General features: G+C 48.1%; 31 non-coding genes across 31 annotated transcripts; all 31 read left to right on the forward strand.

The window, feature by feature from the left end:
• Nucleotides 1-30: 30 nt before the first annotated feature.
• Nucleotides 31-149, forward strand: LOC143870471 (5S ribosomal RNA). The gene has a single exon (XR_013245249.1). It is a non-coding gene; the product is annotated as a 5S ribosomal RNA (ribosomal RNA).
• A 597-nt stretch (nucleotides 150-746) lies between these two features.
• LOC143870898 (5S ribosomal RNA) lies at nucleotides 747-865 on the forward strand. Its single transcript, XR_013245678.1, has one exon. It is a non-coding gene; the product is annotated as a 5S ribosomal RNA (ribosomal RNA).
• A 597-nt stretch (nucleotides 866-1,462) lies between these two features.
• On the forward strand, nucleotides 1,463-1,581 carry LOC143870900 (5S ribosomal RNA). Its single transcript, XR_013245680.1, has one exon. It is a non-coding gene; the product is annotated as a 5S ribosomal RNA (ribosomal RNA).
• A 597-nt stretch (nucleotides 1,582-2,178) lies between these two features.
• Nucleotides 2,179-2,297, forward strand: LOC143870901 (5S ribosomal RNA). Its single transcript, XR_013245681.1, has one exon. It is a non-coding gene; the product is annotated as a 5S ribosomal RNA (ribosomal RNA).
• Nucleotides 2,298-2,894: 597 nt separating this feature from the next.
• On the forward strand, nucleotides 2,895-3,013 carry LOC143870902 (5S ribosomal RNA). Its single transcript, XR_013245682.1, has one exon. It is a non-coding gene; the product is annotated as a 5S ribosomal RNA (ribosomal RNA).
• Nucleotides 3,014-3,610: 597 nt separating this feature from the next.
• Nucleotides 3,611-3,729, forward strand: LOC143870903 (5S ribosomal RNA). Its single transcript, XR_013245683.1, has one exon. It is a non-coding gene; the product is annotated as a 5S ribosomal RNA (ribosomal RNA).
• A 597-nt stretch (nucleotides 3,730-4,326) lies between these two features.
• LOC143870904 (5S ribosomal RNA) lies at nucleotides 4,327-4,445 on the forward strand. Its single transcript, XR_013245684.1, has one exon. It is a non-coding gene; the product is annotated as a 5S ribosomal RNA (ribosomal RNA).
• A 597-nt stretch (nucleotides 4,446-5,042) lies between these two features.
• LOC143874025 (5S ribosomal RNA) lies at nucleotides 5,043-5,161 on the forward strand. Its single transcript, XR_013248715.1, has one exon. It is a non-coding gene; the product is annotated as a 5S ribosomal RNA (ribosomal RNA).
• A 597-nt stretch (nucleotides 5,162-5,758) lies between these two features.
• Nucleotides 5,759-5,877, forward strand: LOC143870905 (5S ribosomal RNA). The gene has a single exon (XR_013245685.1). It is a non-coding gene; the product is annotated as a 5S ribosomal RNA (ribosomal RNA).
• A 597-nt stretch (nucleotides 5,878-6,474) lies between these two features.
• Nucleotides 6,475-6,593, forward strand: LOC143870906 (5S ribosomal RNA). The gene has a single exon (XR_013245686.1). It is a non-coding gene; the product is annotated as a 5S ribosomal RNA (ribosomal RNA).
• A 597-nt stretch (nucleotides 6,594-7,190) lies between these two features.
• LOC143870907 (5S ribosomal RNA) lies at nucleotides 7,191-7,309 on the forward strand. Its single transcript, XR_013245687.1, has one exon. It is a non-coding gene; the product is annotated as a 5S ribosomal RNA (ribosomal RNA).
• Nucleotides 7,310-7,906: 597 nt separating this feature from the next.
• Nucleotides 7,907-8,025, forward strand: LOC143870908 (5S ribosomal RNA). Its single transcript, XR_013245688.1, has one exon. It is a non-coding gene; the product is annotated as a 5S ribosomal RNA (ribosomal RNA).
• A 597-nt stretch (nucleotides 8,026-8,622) lies between these two features.
• Nucleotides 8,623-8,741, forward strand: LOC143870909 (5S ribosomal RNA). Its single transcript, XR_013245689.1, has one exon. It is a non-coding gene; the product is annotated as a 5S ribosomal RNA (ribosomal RNA).
• Nucleotides 8,742-9,338: 597 nt separating this feature from the next.
• On the forward strand, nucleotides 9,339-9,457 carry LOC143870911 (5S ribosomal RNA). The gene has a single exon (XR_013245691.1). It is a non-coding gene; the product is annotated as a 5S ribosomal RNA (ribosomal RNA).
• Nucleotides 9,458-10,054: 597 nt separating this feature from the next.
• Nucleotides 10,055-10,173, forward strand: LOC143873771 (5S ribosomal RNA). Its single transcript, XR_013248471.1, has one exon. It is a non-coding gene; the product is annotated as a 5S ribosomal RNA (ribosomal RNA).
• Nucleotides 10,174-10,770: 597 nt separating this feature from the next.
• On the forward strand, nucleotides 10,771-10,889 carry LOC143870484 (5S ribosomal RNA). The gene has a single exon (XR_013245261.1). It is a non-coding gene; the product is annotated as a 5S ribosomal RNA (ribosomal RNA).
• Nucleotides 10,890-11,486: 597 nt separating this feature from the next.
• Nucleotides 11,487-11,605, forward strand: LOC143870912 (5S ribosomal RNA). Its single transcript, XR_013245692.1, has one exon. It is a non-coding gene; the product is annotated as a 5S ribosomal RNA (ribosomal RNA).
• A 597-nt stretch (nucleotides 11,606-12,202) lies between these two features.
• Nucleotides 12,203-12,321, forward strand: LOC143873503 (5S ribosomal RNA). Its single transcript, XR_013248211.1, has one exon. It is a non-coding gene; the product is annotated as a 5S ribosomal RNA (ribosomal RNA).
• Nucleotides 12,322-12,918: 597 nt separating this feature from the next.
• Nucleotides 12,919-13,037, forward strand: LOC143870913 (5S ribosomal RNA). The gene has a single exon (XR_013245693.1). It is a non-coding gene; the product is annotated as a 5S ribosomal RNA (ribosomal RNA).
• A 597-nt stretch (nucleotides 13,038-13,634) lies between these two features.
• On the forward strand, nucleotides 13,635-13,753 carry LOC143873772 (5S ribosomal RNA). Its single transcript, XR_013248472.1, has one exon. It is a non-coding gene; the product is annotated as a 5S ribosomal RNA (ribosomal RNA).
• A 597-nt stretch (nucleotides 13,754-14,350) lies between these two features.
• On the forward strand, nucleotides 14,351-14,469 carry LOC143873773 (5S ribosomal RNA). The gene has a single exon (XR_013248473.1). It is a non-coding gene; the product is annotated as a 5S ribosomal RNA (ribosomal RNA).
• A 597-nt stretch (nucleotides 14,470-15,066) lies between these two features.
• LOC143874021 (5S ribosomal RNA) lies at nucleotides 15,067-15,185 on the forward strand. Its single transcript, XR_013248711.1, has one exon. It is a non-coding gene; the product is annotated as a 5S ribosomal RNA (ribosomal RNA).
• Nucleotides 15,186-15,782: 597 nt separating this feature from the next.
• LOC143873775 (5S ribosomal RNA) lies at nucleotides 15,783-15,901 on the forward strand. The gene has a single exon (XR_013248474.1). It is a non-coding gene; the product is annotated as a 5S ribosomal RNA (ribosomal RNA).
• A 597-nt stretch (nucleotides 15,902-16,498) lies between these two features.
• LOC143874312 (5S ribosomal RNA) lies at nucleotides 16,499-16,617 on the forward strand. Its single transcript, XR_013248996.1, has one exon. It is a non-coding gene; the product is annotated as a 5S ribosomal RNA (ribosomal RNA).
• Nucleotides 16,618-17,214: 597 nt separating this feature from the next.
• On the forward strand, nucleotides 17,215-17,333 carry LOC143870914 (5S ribosomal RNA). The gene has a single exon (XR_013245694.1). It is a non-coding gene; the product is annotated as a 5S ribosomal RNA (ribosomal RNA).
• A 597-nt stretch (nucleotides 17,334-17,930) lies between these two features.
• On the forward strand, nucleotides 17,931-18,049 carry LOC143873776 (5S ribosomal RNA). The gene has a single exon (XR_013248475.1). It is a non-coding gene; the product is annotated as a 5S ribosomal RNA (ribosomal RNA).
• A 597-nt stretch (nucleotides 18,050-18,646) lies between these two features.
• Nucleotides 18,647-18,765, forward strand: LOC143870495 (5S ribosomal RNA). Its single transcript, XR_013245272.1, has one exon. It is a non-coding gene; the product is annotated as a 5S ribosomal RNA (ribosomal RNA).
• Nucleotides 18,766-19,362: 597 nt separating this feature from the next.
• Nucleotides 19,363-19,481, forward strand: LOC143870915 (5S ribosomal RNA). Its single transcript, XR_013245695.1, has one exon. It is a non-coding gene; the product is annotated as a 5S ribosomal RNA (ribosomal RNA).
• A 597-nt stretch (nucleotides 19,482-20,078) lies between these two features.
• Nucleotides 20,079-20,197, forward strand: LOC143870916 (5S ribosomal RNA). Its single transcript, XR_013245696.1, has one exon. It is a non-coding gene; the product is annotated as a 5S ribosomal RNA (ribosomal RNA).
• A 597-nt stretch (nucleotides 20,198-20,794) lies between these two features.
• Nucleotides 20,795-20,913, forward strand: LOC143873175 (5S ribosomal RNA). Its single transcript, XR_013247896.1, has one exon. It is a non-coding gene; the product is annotated as a 5S ribosomal RNA (ribosomal RNA).
• Nucleotides 20,914-21,510: 597 nt separating this feature from the next.
• Nucleotides 21,511-21,629, forward strand: LOC143873778 (5S ribosomal RNA). The gene has a single exon (XR_013248477.1). It is a non-coding gene; the product is annotated as a 5S ribosomal RNA (ribosomal RNA).
• Nucleotides 21,630-22,075: the final 446 nt, after the last annotated feature.

Raw genomic sequence — 22,075 nt, forward strand, 5'->3', positions numbered from 1 at the left:
TTTATTACTTTGACAATGGAGAGGCATGCTGGGTGCGATCATACCAGCACAAATGCACTGGATCCCATCAGAACTCCGAAGTTAAGCGTGCTTGGGCGAGAGTAGTACTAGGATGGGTGACCTCCTGGGAAGTTCTCGTGTTGCACCCCTGTCACTTTTCTCGGCTATCTACCACTTTTTTCGAACAATCTTTCGGTTCTGGAACATCGATGCGAACTGAAACGCACGTTTAGTGCGTCGCCTCATACGTTTCGGTTCGGATCTTTTTATTTTCTTCCGGATGGTGAATTCAAACACGTCCGGTCTTTATTATGGCGGGGTGATAGTGTCGTTTGATTCGATAAACGGAATTCGTTCTGACATTTCATTTGCGGTCAAATTATAGCGGGGGTTTGTTTAGATTCAGTGACGTACAGGCTATAGCGGATGAGTGTACTAGTGGATGCGAGTCATGAATCCGGTCGGAAGGTGTTTACTGGCCGTGAGCTACCCTTGGTGCACAAATATCGTTCCGACGATAACTTTTGATCCGCCCGTTAGATCGTGGCGATTCTTATATTGATTCGGGGGTACTCGGGAAGATTCATCGCGCGATGACAGCCCTGGCGGTCATCCGGCTTCCCGACATGCTCGGATCGTCCATCCGGTGTCATCTAGCAGGATTTTTTCGCACTTTCATTTAAACGGACTTCGTACGACAATGCGAGTGGAAACTCTTTATTACTTTGACAATGGAGAGGAATGCTGGGTGCGATCATACCAGCACAAATGCACTGGATCCCATCAGAACTCCGAAGTTAAGCGTGCTTGGGCGAGAGTAGTACTAGGATGGGTGACCTCCTGGGAAGTCCTCGTGTTGCACCCCTGTCACTTTTTTCGGCTATCTACCACTTTTTTCGAACAATCTTTTGGTTCTGGAACATCGATGCGAACTGAAACGCACGTTTAGTGCGTCGCCTCCTACGTTTCGGTTCGGATCTTTTTATTTTCTTCCGGATGGTGAATTCAAAGACGTCCGGTCTTTATTATGGCGGGGTGATAGTGTAGTTTGATTCGATAAACGGAATTCGTTCTGACATTTCATTTGCAGTCAAATTATAGCGGGGGTTTGTTTAGATTCAGTGACGTACAGGCTATAGCGGATGAGTGTACTAGTGGATGCGAGTCATGAATCCGGTCGGAAGGTGTTTACTGGCCGTGAGCTACCCTTGGTGCACAAATATCGTTCCGACGATAACTTTTGATCCGCCCGTCAGATCGTAGCGATTCTTATATTGATTCGGGGGTACTCGGGAAGATCCATCGCGCGATGACAGCCCTGGCAGTCATCCGGCTTCCCGACATGCTCGGATCGTCCATCCGGTGTCATCTAGCAGGATTTTTTCGCACTTTCATTTAAACGGACTTCGTACGACAATGCGAGTGGAAACTCTTTATTACTTTGACAATGGAGAGGCATGCTGGGTGCGATCATACCAGCACAAATGCACTGGATCCCATCAGAACTCCGAAGTTAAGCGTGCTTGGGCGAGAGTAGTACTAGGATGGGTGACCTCCTGGGAAGTCCTCGTGTTGCACCCCTGTCACTTTTTTCGGCTATCTACCACTTTTTTCGAACAATCTTTCGGTTCTGGAAAATCGATGCGAACTGAAACGCACGTTTAGTGCGTCGCCTCCTACGTTTCGGTTCGGATCTTTTTATTTTCTTCCGGATGGTGAATTCAAACACGTCCGGTCTTTATTATGGCGGGGTGATAGTGTCGTTTGATTCGATAAACGGAATTCGTTCTGACATTTCATTTGCGGTCAAATTATAGCGGGGGTTTGTTTAGATTCAGTGACGTACAGGCTATGGCGGATGAGTGTACTAGTGGATGCGAGTCATGAATCCGGTCGGAAGGTGTTTACTGGCCGTGAGCTACCCTTGGTGCACAAATATCGTTCCGACGATAACTTTTGATCCGCCCGTCAGATCGTGGCGATTCTTATATTGATTCGGGGGTACTCGGGAAGATTCATCGCGCGATGACAGCCCTGGCGGTCATCCGGCTTCCCGACATGCTCGGATCGTCCATCCGGTGTCATCTAGCAGGATTTTTTCGCACTTTCATTTAAACGGACTTCGTACGACAATGCGAGTGGAAACTCTTTATTACTTTGACAATGGAGAGGCATGCTGGGTGCGATCATACCAGCACAAATGCACTGGATCCCATCAGAACTCCGAAGTTAAGCGTGCTTGGGCGAGAGTAGTACTAGGATGGGTGACCTCCTGGGAAGTCCTCGTGTTGCACCCCTGTCACTTTTTTCGGCTATCTACCACTTTTTTCGAACAATCTTTCGGTTCTGGAACATCGATGCGAACTGAAACGCACGTTTAGTGCGTCGCCTCATACGTTTCGGTTCGGATCTTTTTATTTTCTTCCGGATGGTGAATTCAAAGACGTCCGGTCTTTATTATGGCGGGCTGATAGTGTCGTTTGATTCGATAAACGGAATTCGTTCTGACATTTCATTTGCGGTCAAATTATAGCGGGGGTTTGTTTAGATTCAGTGACGTACAGGCTATAGCGGATGAGTGTACTAGTGGATGCGAGTCATGAATCCGGTCGGAAGGTGTTTACTGGCCGTGAGCTACCCTTGGTGCACAAATATCGTTCCGACGATAACTTTTGATCCGCCCGTCAGATCGTGGCGATTCTTATATTGATTCGGGGGTACTCGGGAAGATTCATCGCGCGATGACAGCCTTGGCGGTCATCCGGCTTCCCGACATGCTCGGATCGTCCATCCGGTGTCATCTAGCAGGATTTTTTCGCACTTTCATTTAAACGGACTTCGTACGACAATGCGAGTGGAAACTCTTTATTACTTTGACAATGGAGAGGCATGCTGGGTGCGATCATACCAGCACAAATGCACTGGATCCCATCAGAACTCCGAAGTTAAGCGTGCTTGGGCGAGAGTAGTACTAGGATGGGTGACCTCCTGGGAAGTCCTCGTGTTGCACCCCTGTCACTTTTTTCGGCTATCTACCACTTTTTTCGAACAATCTTTCGGTTCTGGAACATCGATGCGAACTGAAACGCACGTTTAGTTCGTCGCCTCATACGTTTCGGTTCGGATCTTTTTATTTTCTTCCGGATGGTGAATTCAAAGACGTCAGGTCTTTATTATGGCGGGCTGATAGTGTCGTTTGATTCGATAAACGGAATTCGTTCTGACATTTCATTTGCGGTCAAATTATAGCGGGGGTTTGTTTAGATTCAGTGACGTACAGGCTATAGCGGATGAGTGTACTAGTGGATGCGAGTCATGAATCCGGTCGGAAGGTGTTTACTGGCCGTGAGCTACCCTTGGTGCACAAATATCGTTCCGACGATAACTTTTGATCCGCCCGTCAGATCGTAGCGATTCTTATATTGATTCGGGGGTACTCGGGAAGATCCATCGCGCGATGACAGCCCTGGCAGTCATCCGGCTTCCCGACATGCTCGGATCGTCCATCCGGTGTCATCTAGCAGGATTTTTTCGCACTTTCATTTAAACGGACTTCGTACGACAATGCGAGTGGAAACTCTTTATTACTTTGACAATGGAGAGGCATGCTGGGTGCGATCATACCAGCACAAATGCACTGGATCCCATCAGAACTCCGAAGTTAAGCGTGCTTGGGCGAGAGTAGTACTAGGATGGGTGACCTCCTGGGAAGTCCTCGTGTTGCACCCCTGTCACTTTTTTCGGCTATCTACCACTTTTTTCGAACAATCTTTCGGTTCTGGAAAATCGATGCGAACTGAAACGCACGTTTAGTGCGTCGCCTCCTACGTTTCGGTTCGGATCTTTTTAGTTTCTTCCGGATGGTGAATTCAAAGACGTCCGGTCTTTATTATGGCGGGGTGATAGTGTCGTTTGATTCGATAAACGGAATTCGTTCTGACATTTCATTTGCGGTCAAATTATAGCGGGGGTTTGTTTAGATTCAGTGACGTACAGGCTATAGCGGATGAGTGTACTAGTGGATGCGAGTCATGAATCCGGTCGGAAGGTGTTTACTGGCCGTGAGCTACCCTTGGTGCACAAATATCGTTCCGACGATAACTTTTGATCCGCCCGTCAGATCGTGGCGATTCTTATATTGATTCGGGGGTACTCGGGAAGATTCATCGCGCGATGACAGCCCTGGCGGTCATCCGGCTTCCCGACATGCTCGGATCGTCCATCCGGTGTCATCTAGCAGGATTTTTTCGCACTTTCATTTAAACGGACTTCGTACGACAATGCGAGTGGAAACTCTTTATTACTTTGACAATGGAGAGGCATGCTGGGTGCGATCATACCAGCACAAATGCACTGGATCCCATCAGAACTCCGAAGTTAAGCGTGCTTGGGCGAGAGTAGTACTAGGATGGGTGACCTCCTGGGAAGTCCTCGTGTTGCACCCCTGTCACTTTTTTCGGCTATCTACCACTTTTTTCGAACAATCTTTCGGTTCTGGAACATCGATGCGAACTGAAACGCACGTTTAGTGCGTCGCCTCATACGTTTCGGTTCGGATCTTTTTATTTTCTTCCGGATGGTGAATTCAAAGACGTCCGGTCTTTATTATGGCGGGCTGATAGTGTCGTTTGATTCGATAAACGGAATTCTTTCTGACATTTCATTTGCGGTCAAATTATAGCGGGGGTTTGTTTAGATTCAGTGACGTACAGGCTATAGCGGATGAGTGTACTAGTGGATGCGAGTCATGAATCCGGTCGGAAGGTGTTTACTGGCCGTGAGCTACCCTTGGTGCACAAATATCGTTCCGACGATAACTTTTGATCCGCCCGTCAGATCGTGGCGATTCTTATATTGATTCGGGGGTACTCGGGAAGATTCATCGCGCGATGACAGCCTTGGCGGTCATCCGGCTTCCCGACATGCTCGGATCGTCCATCCGGTGTCATCTAGCAGGATTTTTTCGCACTTTCATTTAAACGGACTTCGTACGACAATGCGAGTGGAAACTCTTTATTACTTTGACAATGGAGAGGCATGCTGGGTGCGATCATACCAGCACAAATGCACTGGATCCAATCAGAACTCCGAAGTTAAGCGTGCTTGGGCGAGAGTAGTACTAGGATGGGTGACCTCCTGGGAAGTCCTCGTGTTGCACCCCTGTCACTTTTTTCGGCTATCTACCACTTTTTTCGAACAATCTTTCGGTTCTGGAACATCGATGCGAACTGAAACGCACGTTTAGTTCGTCGCCTCATACGTTTCGGTTCGGATCTTTTTATTTTCTTCCGGATGGTGAATTCAAAGACGTCAGGTCTTTATTATGGCGGGCTGATAGTGTCGTTTGATTCGATAAACGGAATTCGTTCTGACATTTCATTTGCGGTCAAATTATAGCGGGGGTTTGTTTAGATTCAGTGACGTACAGGCTATAGCGGATGAGTGTACTAGTGGATGCGAGTCATGAATCCGGTCGGAAGGTGTTTACTGGCCGTGAGCTACCCTTGGTGCACAAATATCGTTCCGACGATAACTTTTGATCCGCCCGTCAGATCGTAGCGATTCTTATATTGATTCGGGGGTACTCGGGAAGATCCATCGCGCGATGACAGCCCTGGCAGTCATCCGGCTTCCCGACATGCTCGGATCGTCCATCCGGTGTCATCTAGCAGGATTTTTTCGCACTTTCATTTAAACGGACTTCGTACGACAATGCGAGTGGAAACTCTTTATTACTTTGACAATGGAGAGGCATGCTGGGTGCGATCATACCAGCACAAATGCACTGGATCCCATCAGAACTCCGAAGTTAAGCGTGCTTGGGCGAGAGTAGTACTAGGATGGGTGACCTCCTGGGAAGTCCTCGTGTTGCACCCCTGTCACTTTTTTCGGCTATCTACCACTTTTTTCGAACAATCTTTCGGTTCTGGAAAATCGATGCGAACTGAAACGCACGTTTAGTGCGTCGCCTCCTACGTTTCGGTTCGGATCTTTTTAGTTTCTTCCGGATGGTGAATTCAAAGACGTCCGGTCTTTATTATGGCGGGGTGATAGTGTCGTTTGATTCGATAAACGGAATTCGTTCTGACATTTCATTTGCGGTCAAATTATAGCGGGGGTTTGTTTAGATTCAGTGACGTACAGGCTATAGCGGATGAGTGTACTAGTGGATGCGAGTCATGAATCCGGTCGGAAGGTGTTTACTGGCCGTGAGCTACCCTTGGTGCACAAATATCGTTCCGACGATAACTTTTGATCCGCCCGTCAGATCGTGGCGATTCTTATATTGATTCGGGGGTACTCGGGAAGATTCATCGCGCGATGACAGCCCTGGCGGTCATCCGGCTTCCCGACATGCTCGGATCGTCCATCCGGTGTCATCTAGCAGGATTTTTTCGCACTTTCATTTAAACGGACTTCGTACGACAATGCGAGTGGAAACTCTTTATTACTTTGACAATGGAGAGGCATGCTGGGTGCGATCATACCAGCACAAATGCACTGGATCCCATCAGAACTCCGAAGTTAAGCGTGCTTGGGCGAGAGTAGTACTAGGATGGGTGACCTCCTGGGAAGTCCTCGTGTTGCACCCCTGTCACTTTTTTCGGCTATCTACCACTTTTTTCGAACAATCTTTCGGTTCTGGAACATCGATGCGAACTGAAACGCACGTTTAGTGCGTCGCCTCATACGTTTCGGTTCGGATCTTTTTATTTTCTTCCGGATGGTGAATTCAAAGACGTCCGGTCTTTATTATGGCGGGCTGATAGTGTCGTTTGATTCGATAAACGGAATTCGTTCTGACATTTCATTTGCGGTCAAATTATAGCGGGGGTTTGTTTAGATTCAGTGACGTACAGGCTATAGCGGATGAGTGTACTAGTGGATGCGAGTCATGAATCCGGTCGGAAGGTGTTTACTGGCCGTGAGCTACCCTTGGTGCACAAATATCGTTCCGACGATAACTTTTGATCCGCCCGTCAGATCGTGGCGATTCTTATATTGATTCGGGGGTACTCGGGAAGATTCATCGCGCGATGACAGCCCTGGCGGTCATCCGGCTTCCCGACATGCTCGGATCGTCCATCCGGTGTCATCTAGCAGGATTTTTTCGCACTTTCATTTAAACGGACTTCGTACGACAATGCGAGTGGAAACTCTTTATTACTTTGACAATGGAGAGGCATGCTGGGTGCGATCATACCAGCACAAATGCACTGGATCCCATCAGAACTCCGAAGTTAAGCGTGCTTGGGCGAGAGTAGTACTAGGATGGGTGACCTCCTGGGAAGTCCTCGTGTTGCACCCCTGTCACTTTTTTCGGCTATCTACCACTTTTTTCGAACAATCTTTCGGTTCTGGAACATTGATGCGAACTGAAACGCACGTTTAGTGCGTCGCCTCCTACGTTTCGGTTCGGATCTTATTATTTTCTTCCGGATGGTGAATTCAAAGACGTCCGGTCTTTATTATGGCGGGGTGATAGTGTCGTTTGATTCGATAAACGGAATTCGTTCTGACATTTCATTTGCCGTCAAATTATAGCGGGGGTTTGTTTAGATTCAGTGACGTACAGGCTATAGCGGATGAGTGTACTAGTGGATGCGAGTCATGAATCCGGTCGGAAGGTGTTTACTGGCCGTGAGCTACCCTTGGTGCACAAATATCGTTCCGACGATAACTTTTGATCCGCCCGTCAGATCGTGGCGATTCTTATATTGATTCGGGGGTACTCGGGAAGATTCATCGCGCGATGACAGCCCTGGCGGTCATCCGGCTTCCCGACATGCTCGGATCGTCCATCCGGTGTCATCTAGCAGGATTTTTTCGCACTTTCATTTAAACGGACTTCGTACGACAATGCGAGTGGAAACTCTTTATTACTTTGACAATGGAGAGGCATGCTGGGTGCGATCATACCAGCACAAATGCACTGGATCCCATCAGAACTCCGAAGTTAAGCGTGCTTGGGCGAGAGTAGTACTAGGATGGGTGACCTCCTGGGAAGTCCTCGTGTTGCACCCCTGTCACTTTTTTCGGCTATCTACCACTTTTTTCGAACAATCTTTCGGTTCTGGAACATCGATGCGAACTGAAACGCACGTTTAGTGCGTCGCCTCCTACGTTTCGGTTCGGATCTTTTTATTTTCTTCCGGATGGTGAATTCAAAGACGTCCGGTCTTTATTATGGCGGGGTGATAGTGTCGTTTGATTCGATAAACGGAATTCGTTCTGACATTTTATTTGCAGTCAAATTATAGCGGGGGTTTGTTTAGATTCAGTGACGTACAGGCTATAGCGGATGAGTGTACTAGTGGATGCGAGTCATGAATCCGGTCGGAAGGTGTTTACTGGCCGTGAGCTACCCTTGGTGCACAAATATCGTTCCGACGATAACTTTTGATCCGCCCGTCAGATCGTAGCGATTCTTATATTGATTCGAGGGTACTCGGGAAGACCCAACGCGCGATGACAGCCTTGGCAGTCATCCGGCTTCCCGACATGCTCGGATCGTCCATCCGGTGTCATCTAGCAGGATTTTTTCGCACTTTCATTTAAACGGACTTCGTACGACAATGCGAGTGGAAACTCTTTATTACTTTGACAATGGAGAGGCTTGCTGGGTGCGATCATACCAGCACAAATGCACTGGATCCCATCAGAACTCCGAAGTTAAGCGTGCTTGGGCGAGAGTAGTACTAGGATGGGTGACCTCCTGGGAAGTCCTCGTGTTGCACCCCTGTCACTTTTTTCGGCTATCTACCACTTTTTTCGAACAATCTTTCGGTTCTGGAACATCGATGCGAACTGAAACGCACGTTTAGTGCGTCGCCTCCTACGTTTCGGTTCGGATCTTTTTATTTTCTTCCGGATGGTAAATTCAAACACGTCCGGTCTTTATTATGGCGGGGTGATAGTGTCGTTTGATTCGATAAACGGAATTCGTTCTGACATTTCATTTGCGGTCAAATTATAGCGGGGGTTTGTTTAGATTCAGTGACGTACAGGCTATAGCGGATGAGTGTACTAGTGGATGCGAGTCATGAATCCGGTCGGAAGGTGTTTACTGGCCGTGAGCTACCCTTGGTGCACAAATATCGTTCCGACGATAACTTTTGATCAGCCCGTCAGATCGTGGCGATTCTTATATTGATTCGGGGGTACTCGGGAAGATTCATCGCGCGATGACAGCCTTGGCGGTCATCCGGCTTCCCGACATGCTCGGATCGTCCATCCGGTGTCATCTAGCAGGATTTTTTCGCACTTTCATTTAAACGGACTTCCTACGACAATGCGAGTGGAAACTCTTTATTACTTTGACAATGGAGAGGCATGCTGGGTGCGATCATACCAGCACAAATGCACTGGATCCCATCAGAACTCCGAAGTTAAGCGTGCTTGGGCGAGAGTAGTACTAGGATGGGTGACCTCCTGGGAAGTCCTCGTGTTGCACCCCTGTCACTTTTTTCGGCTATCTACCACTTTTTTCGAACAATCTTTCGGTTCTGGAACATCGATGCGAACTGAAACGCACGTTTAGTGCGTCGCCTCATACGTTTCGGTTCGGATCTTTTTATTTTCTTCCGGATGGTGAATTCAAAGACGTCAGGTCTTTATTATGGCGGGCTGATAGTGTCGTTTGATTCGATAAACGGAATTCGTTCTGACATTTCATTTGCGGTCAAATTATAGCGGGGGTTTGTTTAGATTCAGTGACGTACAGGCTATAGCGGATGAGTGTACTAGTGTATGCGAGTCATGAATCCGGTCGGAAGGTGTTTACTGGCCGTGAGCTACCCTTGGTGCACAAATATCGTTCCGACGATAACTTTTGATCCGCCCGTCAGATCGTGGCGATTCTTATATTGATTCGGGGGTACTCGGGAAGATTCATCGCGCGATGACAGCCCTGGTAGTCATCCGGCTTCCCGACATGCTCGGATCGTCCATCCGGTGTCATCTAGCAGGATTTTTTCGCACTTTCATTTAAACGGACTTCGTACGACAATGCGAGTGGAAACTCTTTATTACTTTGACAATGGAGAGGCATGCTGGGTGCGATCATACCAGCACAAATGCACTGGATCCCATCAGAACTCCGAAGTTAAGCGTGCTTGGGCGAGAGTAGTACTAGGATGGGTGACCTCCTGGAAAGTCCTCGTGTTGCACCCCTGTCACTTTTTTCGGCTATCTACCACTTTTTTCGAACAATCTTTCGGTTCTGGAACATCGATGCGAACTGAAACGCACGTTTAGTGCGTCGCCTCCTACGTTTCGGTTCCGATCTTTTTATTTTCTTCCGGATGGTGAATTCAAAGACGTCCGGTCTTTATTATGGCGGGGTGATAGTGTCGTTTGATTCGATAAACGGAATTCGTTCTGACATTTCATTTGCAGTCAAATTATAGCGGGGGTTTGTTTAGATTCAGTGACGTACAGGCTATAGCGGATGAGTGTACTAGTGGATGCGAGTCATGAATCCGGTCGGAAGGTGTTTACTGGCCGTGAGCTACCCTTGGTGCACAAATATCGTTCCGACGATAACTTTTGATCCGCCCGTCAGATCGTAGCGATTCTTATATTGATTCGGGGGTACTCGGGAAGATCCATGGCGCGATGACAGCCCTGGCAGTCATCCGGCTTCCCGACATGCTCGGATCGTCCATCCGGTGTCATCTAGCAGGATTTTTTCGCACTTTCATTTAAACGGACTTCGTACGACAATGCGAGTGGAAACTCTTTATTACTTTGACAATGGAGAGGCATGCTGGGTGCGATCATACCAGCACAAATGCACTGGATCCCATCAGAACTCCGAAGTTAAGCGTGCTTGGGCGAGAGTAGTACTAGGATGGGTGACCTCCTGGGAAGTTCTCGTGTTGCACCCCTGTCACTTTTCTCGGCTATCTACCACTTTTTTCGAACAATCTTTCGGTTCTGGAACATCGATGCGAACTGAAACGCACGTTTAGTGCGTCGCCTCATACGTTTCGGTTCGGATCTTTTTATTTTCTTCCGGATGGTGAATTCAAACACGTCCGGTCTTTATTATGGCGGGGTGATAGTGTCGTTTGATTCGATAAACGGAATTCGTTCTGACATTTCATTTGCGGTCAAATTATAGCGGGGGTTTGTTTAGATTCAGTGACGTACAGGCTATAGCGGATGAGTGTACTAGTGGATGCGAGTCATGAATCCGGTCGGAAGGTGTTTACTGGCCGTGAGCTACCCTTGGTGCACAAATATCGTTCCGACGATAACTTTTGATCCGCCCGTCAGATCGTGGCGATTCTTATATTGATTCGGGGGTACTCGGGAAGATTCATCGCGCGATCACAGCCCTGGCGGTCATCCGGCTTCCCGACATGCTCGGATCGTCCATCCGGTGTCATCTAGCAGGATTTTTTCGCACTTTCATTTAAACGGACTTCGTACGACAATGCGAGTGGAAACTCTTTATTACTTTGACAATGGAGAGGCATGCTGGGTGCGATCATACCAGCACAAATGCACTGGATCCCATCAGAACTCCGAAGTTAAGCGTGCTTGGGCGAGAGTAGTACTAGGATGGGTGACCTCCTGGGAAGTCCTCGTGTTGCACCCCTGTCACTTTTTTCGGCTATCTACCACTTTTTTCGAACAATCTTTCGGTTCTGGAACATCGATGCGAACTGAAACGCACGTTTAGTGCGTCGCCTCCTACGTTTCGGTTCGGATCTTTTTATTTTCTTCCGGATGGTGAATTCAAAGACGTCCGGTCTTTATTATGGCGGGGTGATAGTGTCGTTTGATTCGATAAACGGAATTCGTTCTGACATTTCATTTGCAGTCAAATTATAGCGGGGGTTTGTTTAGATTCAGTGACGTACAGGCTATAGCGGATGAGTGTACTAGTGGATGCGAGTCATGAATCCGGTCGGAAGGTGTTTACTGGCCGTGAGCTACCCTTGGTGCACAAATATCGTTCCGACGATAACTTTTGATCCGCCCGTCAGATCGTAGCGATTCTTATATTGATTCGGGGGTACTCGGGAAGACCCAACGCGCGATGACAGCCCTGGCAGTCATCCGGCTTCCCGACATGCTCGGATCGTCCATCCGGTGTCATCTAGCAGGATTTTTTCGCACTTTCATTTAAACGGACTTCGTACGACAATGCGAGTGGAAACTCTTTATTACTTTGACAATGGAGAGGCATGCTGGGTGCGATCATACCAGCACAAATGCACTGGATCCCATCAGAACTCCGAAGTTAAGCGTGCTTGGGCGAGAGTAGTACTAGGATGGGTGACCTCCAGAGAAGTCCTCGTGTTGCACCCCTGTCACTTTTTTCGGCTATCTACCACTTTTTTCGAACAATCTTTCGGTTCTGGAACATCGATGCGAACTGAAACGCACGTTTAGTGCGTCGCCTCCTACGTTTCGGTTCGGATCTTTTTATTTTCTTCCGGATGGTGAATTCAAACACGTCCGGTCTTTATTATGGCGGGGTGATAGTGTCGTTTGATTCGATAAACGGAATTCGTTCTGACATTTCATTTGCGGTCAAATTATAGCGGGGGTTTGTTTAGATTCAGTGACGTACAGGCTATAGCGGATGAGTGTACTAGTGGATGCGAGTCATGAATCCGGTCGGAAGGTGTTTACTGGCCGTGAGCTACCCTTGGTGCACAAATATCGTTCCGACGATAACTTTTGATCCGCCCGTCAGATCGTGGCGATTCTTATATTGATTCGGGGGTACTCGGGAAGATTCATCGCGCGATGACAGCCTTGGCGGTCATCCGGCTTCCCGACATGCTCGGATCGTCCATCCGGTGTCATCTAGCAGGATTTTTTCGCACTTTCATTTAAACGAACTTCGTACGACAATGCGAGTGGAAACTCTTTATTACTTTGACAATGGAGAGGCATGCTGGGTGCGATCATACCAGCACAAATGCACTGGATCCCATCAGAACTCCGAAGTTAAGCGTGCTTGGGCGAGAGTAGTACTAGGATGGGTGACCTCCTGGGAAGTCCTCGTGTTGCACCCCTGTCACTTTTTTCGGCTATCTACCACTTTTTTCGAACAATCTTTCGGTTCTGGAACATCGATGCGAACTGAAACGCACGTTTAGTGCGTCGCCTCATACGTTTCGGTTCGGATCTTTTTATTTTCTTCCGGATGGTGAATTCAAAGACGTCAGGTCTTTATTATGGCGGGCTGATAGTGTCGTTTGATTCGATAAACGGAATTCGTTCTGACATTTCATTTGCGGTCAAATTATAGCGGGGGTTTGTTTAGATTCAGTGACGTACAGGCTATAGCGGATGAGTGTACTAGTGGATGCGAGTCATGAATCCGGTCGGAAGGTGTTTACTGGCCGTGAGCTACCCTTGGTGCACAAATATCGTTCCGACGATAACTTTTGATCCGCCCGTCAGATCGTGGCGATTCTTATATTGATTCGGGGGTACTCGGGAAGATTCATCGCGCGATGACAGCCCTGGTGGTCATCCGGCTTCCCGACATGCTCGGATCGTCCATCCGGTGTCATCTAGCAGGATTTTTTCGCACTTTCATTTAAACGGACTTCGTACGACAATGCGAGTGGAAACTCTTTATTACTTTGACAATGGAGAGGCATGCTGGGTGCGATCATACCAGCACAAATGCACTGGATCCCATCAGAACTCCGAAGTTAAGCGTGCTTGGGCGAGAGTAGTACTAGGATGGGTGACCTCCTGGAAAGTCCTCGTGTTGCACCCCTGTCACTTTTTTCGGCTATCTACCACTTTTTTCGAACAATCTTTCGGTTCTGGAACATCGATGCGAACTGAAACGCACGTTTAGTGCGTCGCCTCCTACGTTTCGGTTCCGATCTTTTTATTTTCTTCCGGATGGTGAATTCAAAGACGTCCGGTCTTTATTATGGCGGGGTGATAGTGTCGTTTGATTCGATAAACGGAATTCGTTCTGACATTTCATTTGCAGTCAAATTATAGCGGGGGTTTGTTTAGATTCAGTGACGTACAGGCTATAGCGGATGAGTGTACTAGTGGATGCGAGTCATGAATCCGGTCGGAAGGTGTTTACTGGCCGTGAGCTACCCTTGGTGCACAAATATCGTTCCGACGATAACTTTTGATCCGCCCGTCAGATCGTAGCGATTCTTATATTGATTCGGGGGTACTCGGGAAGATCCATCGCGCGATGACAGCCCTGGCAGTCATCCGGCTTCCCGACATGCTCGGATCGTCCATCCGGTGTCATCTAGCAGGATTTTTTCGCACTTTCATTTAAACGGACTTCGTACGACAATGCGAGTGGAAACTCTTTATTACTTTGACAATGGAGAGGCATGCTGGGTGCGATCATACCAGCACAAATGCACTGGATCCCATCAGAACTCCGAAGTTAAGCGTGCTTGGGCGAGAGTAGTACTAGGATGGGTGACCTCCTGGAAAGTCCTCGTGTTGCACCCCTGTCACTTTTTTCGGCTATCTACCACTTTTTTCGAACAATCTTTCGGTTCTGGAACATCGATGCGAACTGAAACGCACGTTTAGTGCGTCGCCTCCTACGTTTCGGTTCGGATCTTTTTATTTTCTTCCGGATGGTGAATTCAAACACGTCCGGTCTTTATTATGGCGGGGTGATAGTGTCGTTTGATTCGATAAACGGAATTCGTTCTGACATTTCATTTGCGGTCAAATTATAGCGGGGGTTTGTTTAGATTCAGTGACGTACAGGCTATAGCGGATGAGTGTACTAGTGGATGCGAGTCATGAATCCGGTCGGAAGGTGTTTACTGGCCGTGAGCTACCCTTGGTGCACAAATATCGTTCCGACGATAACTTTTGATCCGCCCGTCAGATCGTGGCGATTCTTATATTGATTCGGGGGTACTCGGGAAGATTCATCGCGCGATGACAGCCCTGGCGGTCATCCGGCTTCCCGACATGCTCGGATCGTCCATCCGGTTTCATCTAGCAGGATTTTTTCGCACTTTCATTTAAACGGACTTCGTACGACAATGCGAGTGGAAACTCTTTATTACTTTGACAATGGAGAGGCATGCTGGGTGCGATCATACCAGCACAAATGCACTGGATCCCATCAGAACTCCGAAGTTAAGCGTGCTTGAGCGAGAGTAGTACTAGGATGGGTGACCTCCTGGGAAGTCCTCGTGTTGCACCCCTGTCACTTTTTTCGGCTATCTACCACTTTTTTCGAACAATCTTTCGGTTCTGGAACATCGATGCGAACTGAAACGCACGTTTAGTGCGTCGCCTCATACGTTTCGGTTCGGATCTTTTTATTTTCTTCCGGATGGTGAATTCAAAGACGTCAGGTCTTTATTATGGCGGGGTGATAGTGTCGTTTGATTCGATAAACGGAATTCGTTCTGACATTTCATTTGCAGTCAAATTATAGCGGGGGTTTGTTTAGATTCAGTGACGTACAGGCTATAGCGGATGAGTGTACTAGTGGATGCGAGTCATGAATCCGGTCGGAAGGTGTTTACTGGCCGTGAGCTACCCTTGGTGCACAAATATCGTTCCGACGATAACTTTTGATCCGCCCGTCAGATCGTCGCGATTCTTATATTGATTCGGGGGTACTCGGGAAGATCCATCGCGCGATGACAGCCCTGGCAGTCATCCGGCTTCCCGACATGCTCGGATCGTCCATCCGGTATCATCTAGCAGGATTTTTTCGCACTTTCATTTAAACGGACTTCGTACGACAATGCGAGTGGAAACTCTTTATTACTTTGACAATGGAGAGGCATGCTGGGTGCGATCATACCAGCACAAATGCACTGGATCCCATCAGAACTCCGAAGTTAAGCGTGCTTGGGCGAGAGTAGTACTAGGATGGGTGACCTCCTGGAAAGTCCTCGTGTTGCACCCCTGTCACTTTTTTCGGCTATCTACCACTTTTTTCGAACAATCTTTCGGTTCTGGAACATCGATGCGAACTGAAACGCACGTTTAGTGCGTCGCCTCCTACGTTTCGGTTCGGATCTTTTTATTTTCTTCCGGATGGTGAATTCAAAGACGTCCGGTCTTTATTATGGCGGGGTGATAGTGTCGTTTGATTCGATAAACGGAATTCGTTCTGACATTTCATTTGCGGTCAAATTATAGCGGGGGTTTGTTTAGATTCAGTGACGTACAGGCTATAGCGGATGAGTGTACTAGTGGATGCGAGTCATGAATCCGGTCGGAAGGTGTTTACTGGCCGTGAGCTACCCTTGGTGCACAAATATCGTTCCGACGATAACTTTTGATCCGCCCGTCAGATCGTGGCGATTCTTATATTGATTCGGGGGTACTCGGGAAGATTCATCGCGCGATGACAGCCCTGGCGGTCATCCGGCTTCCCGACATGCTCGGATCGTCCATCCGGTGTCATCTAGCAGGATTTTTTCGCACTTTCATTTAAACGGACTTCGTACGACAATGCGAGTGGAAACTCTTTATTACTTTGACAATGGAGAGGCATGCTGGGTGCGATCATACCAGCACAAATGCACTGGATCCCATCAGAACTCCGAAGTTAAGCGTGCTTGGGCGAGAGTAGTACTAGGATGGGTGACCTCCTGGGAAGTCCTCTTGTTGCACCCCTGTCACTTTTTTCGGCTATCTACCACTTTTTTCGAACAATCTTTCGGTTCTGGAACATCGATGCGAACTGAAACGCACGTTTAGTGCGTCGCCTCCTACGTTTCGGTTCGGATCTTTTTATTTTCTTCCGGATGGTAAATTCAAACACGTCCGGTCTTTATTATGGCGGGGTGATAGTGTCGTTTGATTCGATAAACGGAATTCGTTCTGACATTTCATTTGCGGTCAAATTATAGCGGGGGTTTGTTTAGATTCAGTGACGTACAGGCTATAGCGGATGAGTGTACTAGTGGATGCGAGTCATGAATCCGGTCGGAAGGTGTTTACTGGCCGTGAGCTACCCTTGGTGCACAAATATCGTTCCGACGATAACTTTTGATCCGCCCGTCAGATCGTGGCGATTCTTATATTGATTCGGGGGTACTCGGGAAGATTCATCGCGCGATGACAGCCTTGACGGTCATCCGGCTTCCCGACATGCTCGGATCGTCCATCCGGTGTCATCTAGCAGGATTTTTTCGCACTTTCATTTAAACGGACTTCGTACGACAATGCGAGTGGAAACTCTTTATTACTTTGACAATGGAGAGGCATGCTGGGTGCGATCATACCAGCACAAATGCACTGGATCCCATCAGAACTCCGAAGTTAAGCGTGCTTGGGCGAGAGTAGTACTAGGATGGGTGACCTCCTGGGAAGTCCTCGTGTTGCACCCCTGTCACTTTTTTCGGCTATCTACCACTTTTTTCGAACAATCTTTCGGTTCTGGAACATCGATGCGAACTGAAACGCACGTTTAGTGCGTCGCCTCATACGTTTCGGTTCGGATCTTTTTATTTTCTTCCGGATGGTGAATTCAAAGACGTCAGGTCTTTATTATGGCGGGCTGATAGTGTCGTTTGATTCGATAAACGGAATTCGTTCTGACATTTCATTTGCGGTCAAATTATAGCGGGGGTTTGTTTAGATTCAGTGACGTACAGGCTATAGCGGATGAGTGTACTAGTGGATGCGAGTCATGAATCCGGTCGGAAGGTGTTTACTGGCCGTGAGCTACCCTTGGTGCACAAATATCGTTCCGACGATAACTTTTGATCCGCCCGTCAGATCGTGGCGATTCTTATATTGATTCGGGGGTACTCGGGAAGATTCATCGCGCGATGACAGCCCTGGTGGTCATCCGGCTTCCCGACATGCTCGGATCGTCCATCCGGTGTCATCTAGCAGGATTTTTTCGCACTTTCATTTAAACGGACTTCGTACGACAATGCGAGTGGAAACTCTTTATTACTTTGACAATGGAGAGGCATGCTGGGTGCGATCATACCAGCACAAATGCACTGGATCCCATCAGAACTCCGAAGTTAAGCGTGCTTGGGCGAGAGTAGTACTAGGATGGGTGACCTCCTGGAAAGTCCTCGTGTTGCACCCCTGTCACTTTTTTCGGCTATCTACCACTTTTTTCGAACAATCTTTCGGTTCTGGAACATCGATGCGAACTGAAACGCACGTTTAGTGCGTCGCCTCCTACGTTTCGGTTCCGATCTTTTTATTTTCTTCCGGATGGTGAATTCAAAGACGTCCGGTCTTTATTATGGCGGGGTGATAGTGTCGTTTGATTCGATAAACGGAATTCGTTCTGACATTTCATTTGCAGTCAAATTATAGCGGGGGTTTGTTTAGATTCAGTGACGTACAGGCTATAGCGGATGAGTGTACTAGTGGATGCGAGTCATGAATCCGGTCGGAAGGTGTTTACTGGCCGTGAGCTACCCTTGGTGCACAAATATCGTTCCGACGATAACTTTTGATCCGCCCGTCAGATCGTAGCGATTCTTATATTGATTCGGGGGTACTCGGGAAGATCCATCGCGCGATGACAGCCCTGGCAGTCATCCGGCTTCCCGACATGCTCGGATCGTCCATCCGGTGTCATCTAGCAGGATTTTTTCGCACTTTCATTTAAACGGACTTCGTACGACAATGCGAGTGGAAACTCTTTATTACTTTGACAATGGAGAGACATGCTGGGTGCGATCATACCAGCACAAATGCACTGGATCCCATCAGAACTCCGAAGTTAAGCGTGCTTGGGCGAGAGTAGTACTAGGATGGGTGACCTCCTGGGAAGTTCTCGTGTTGCACCCCTGTCACTTTTCTCGGCTATCTACCACTTTTTTCGAACAATCTTTCGGTTCTGGAACATCGATGCGAACTGAAACGCACGTTTAGTGCGTCGCCTCATACGTTTCGGTTCGGATCTTTTTATTTTCTTCCGGATGGTGAATTCAAACACGTCCGGTCTTTATTATGGCGGGGTGATAGTGTCGTTTGATTCGATAAACGGAATTCGTTCTGACATTTCATTTGCGGTCAAATTATAGCGGGGGTTTGTTTAGATTCAGTGACGTACAGGCTATAGCGGATGAGTGTACTAGTGGATGCGAGTCATGAATCCGGTCGGAAGGTGTTTACTGGCCGTGAGCTACCCTTGGTGCACAAATATCGTTCCGACGATAACTTTTGATCCGCCCGTTAGATCGTGGCGATTCTTATATTGATTCGGGGGTACTCGGGAAGATTCATCGCGCGATGACAGCCCTGGCGGTCATCCGGCTTCCCGACATGCTCGGATCGTCCATCCGGTGTCATCTAGCAGGATTTTTTCGCACTTTCATTTAAACGGACTTCGTACGACAATGCGAGTGGAAACTCTTTATTACTTTGACAATGGAGAGGCATGCTGGGTGCGATCATACCAGCACAAATGCACTGGATCCCATCAGAACTCCGAAGTTAAGCGTGCTTGGGCGAGAGTAGTACTAGGATGGGTGACCTCCTGGGAAGTCCTCGTGTTGCACCCCTGTCACTTTTTTCGGCTATCTACCACTTTTTTCGAACAATCTTTCGGTTCTGGAACATCGATGCGAACTGAAACGCACGTTTAGTGCGTCGCCTCCTACGTTTCGGTTCGGATCTTTTTATTTTCTTCCGGATGGTGAATTCAAAGACGTCCGGTCTTTATTATGGCGGGGTGATAGTGTCGTTTGATTCGATAAACGGAATTCGTTCTGACATTTCATTTGCAGTCAAATTATAGCGGGGGTTTGTTTAGATTCAGTGACGTACAGGCTATAGCGGATGAGTGTACTAGTGGATGCGAGTCATGAATCCGGTCGGAAGGTGTTTACTGGCCGTGAGCTACCCTTGGTGCACAAATATCGTTCCGACGATAACTTTTGATCCGCCCGTCAGATCGTAGCGATTCTTATATTGATTCGGGGGTACTCGGGAAGACCCAACGCGCGATGACAGCCCTGGCAGTCATCCGGCTTCCCGACATGCTCGGATCGTCCATCCGGTGTCATCTAGCAGGATTTTTTCGCACTTTCATTTAAACGGACTTCGTACGACAATGCGAGTGGAAACTCTTTATTACTTTGACAATGGAGAGGCATGCTGGGTGCGATCATACCAGCACAAATGCACTGGATCCCATCAGAACTCCGAAGTTAAGCGTGCTTGGGCGAGAGTAGTACTAGGATGGGTGACCTCCTGGGAAGTCCTCGTGTTGCACCCCTGTCACTTTTTTCGGCTATCTACCACTTTTTTCGAACAATCTTTCGGTTCTGGAACATCGATGCGAACTGAAACGCACGTTTAGTGCGTCGCCTCCTACGTTTCGGTTCGGATCTTTTTATTTTCTTCCGGATGGTGAATTCAAACACGTCCGGTCTTTATTATGGCGGGGTGATAGTGTCGTTTGATTCGATAAACGGAATTCGTTCTGACATTTCATTTGCGGTCAAATTATAGCGGGGGTTTGTTTAGATTCAGTGACGTACAGGCTATAGCGGATGAGTGTACTAGTGGATGCGAGTCATGAATCCGGTCGGAAGGTGTTTACTGGCCGTGAGCTACCCTTGGTGCACAAATATCGTTCCGACGATAACTTTTGATCCGCCCGTCAGATCGTGGCGATTCTTATATTGATTCGGGGGTACTCGGGAAGATTCATCGCGCGATGACAGCCCTGGCGGTCATCCGGCTTCCCGACATGCTCGGATCGTCCATCCGGTGTCATCTAGCAGGATTTTTTCGCACTTTCATTTAAACGGACTTCGTACGACAATGCGAGTGGAAACTCTTTATTACTTTGACAATGGAGAGGCATGCTGGGTGCGATCATACCAGCACAAATGCACTGGATCTCATCAGAACTCCGAAGTTAAGCGTGCTTGGGCGAGAGTAGTACTAGGATGGGTGACCTCCTGGGAAGTCCTCGTGTTGCACCCCTGTCACTTTTTTCGGCTATCTACCACTTTTTTCGAACAATCTTTCGGTTCTGGAACATCGATGCGAACTGAAACGCACGTTTAGTGCGTCGCCTCATACGTTTCGGTTCGGATCTTTTTATTTTCTTCCGGATGGTGAATTCAAAGACGTCAGGTCTTTATTATGGCGGGCTGATAGTGTCGTTTGATTCGATAAACGGAATTCGTTCTGACATTTCATTTGCGGTCAAATTATAGCGGGGGTTTGTTTAGATTCAGTGACGTACAGGCTATAGCGGATGAGTGTACTAGTGGATGCGAGTCATGAATCCGGTCGGAAGGTGTTTACTGGCCGTGAGCTACCCTTGGTGCACAAATATCGTTCCGACGATAACTTTTGATCCGCCCGTCAGATCGTGGCGATTCTTATATTGATTCGGGGGTACTCGGGAAGATTCATCGCGCGTTGACAGCCCTGGTGGTCATCCGGCTTCCCGACATGCTCGGATCGTCCATCCGGTGTCATCTAGCAGGATTTTTTCGCACTTTCATTTAAACGGAATTCGTACGACAATGCGAGTGGAAACTCTTTATTACTTTGACAATGGAGAGGCATGCTGGGTGCGATCATACCAGCACAAATGCACTGGATCCCATCAGAACTCCGAAGTTAAGCGTGCTTGGGCGAGAGTAGTACTAGGATGGGTGACCTCCTGGAAAGTCCTCGTGTTGCACCCCTGTCACTTTTTTCGGCTATCTACCACTTTTTTCGAACAATCTTTCGGTTCTGGAACATCGATGCGAACTGAAACGCACGTTTAGTGCGTCGCCTCCTACGTTTCGGTTCCGATCTTTTTATTTTCTTCCGGATGGTGAATTCAAAGACGTCCGGTCTTTATTATGGCGGGGTGATAGTGTCGTTTGATTCGATAAACGGAATTCGTTCTGACATTTCATTTGCAGTCAAATTATAGCGGGGGTTTGTTTAGATTCAGTGACGTACAGGCTATAGCGGATGAGTGTACTAGTGGATGCGAGTCATGAATCCGGTCGGAAGGTGTTTACTGGCCGTGAGCTACCCTTGGTGCACAAATATCGTTCCGACGATAACTTTTGATCCGCCCGTCAGATCGTAGCGATTCTTATATTGATTCGGGGGTACTCGGGAAGATCCATCGCGCGAT

Source organism: Tasmannia lanceolata, unplaced genomic scaffold, assembly GCF_043159265.1.
Source record: "Tasmannia lanceolata isolate RefF3 unplaced genomic scaffold, GAP_Taslan_0.1 ptg000003l, whole genome shotgun sequence".
NCBI classification, from domain to species: Eukaryota; Viridiplantae; Streptophyta; class Magnoliopsida; order Canellales; family Winteraceae; genus Tasmannia; species Tasmannia lanceolata.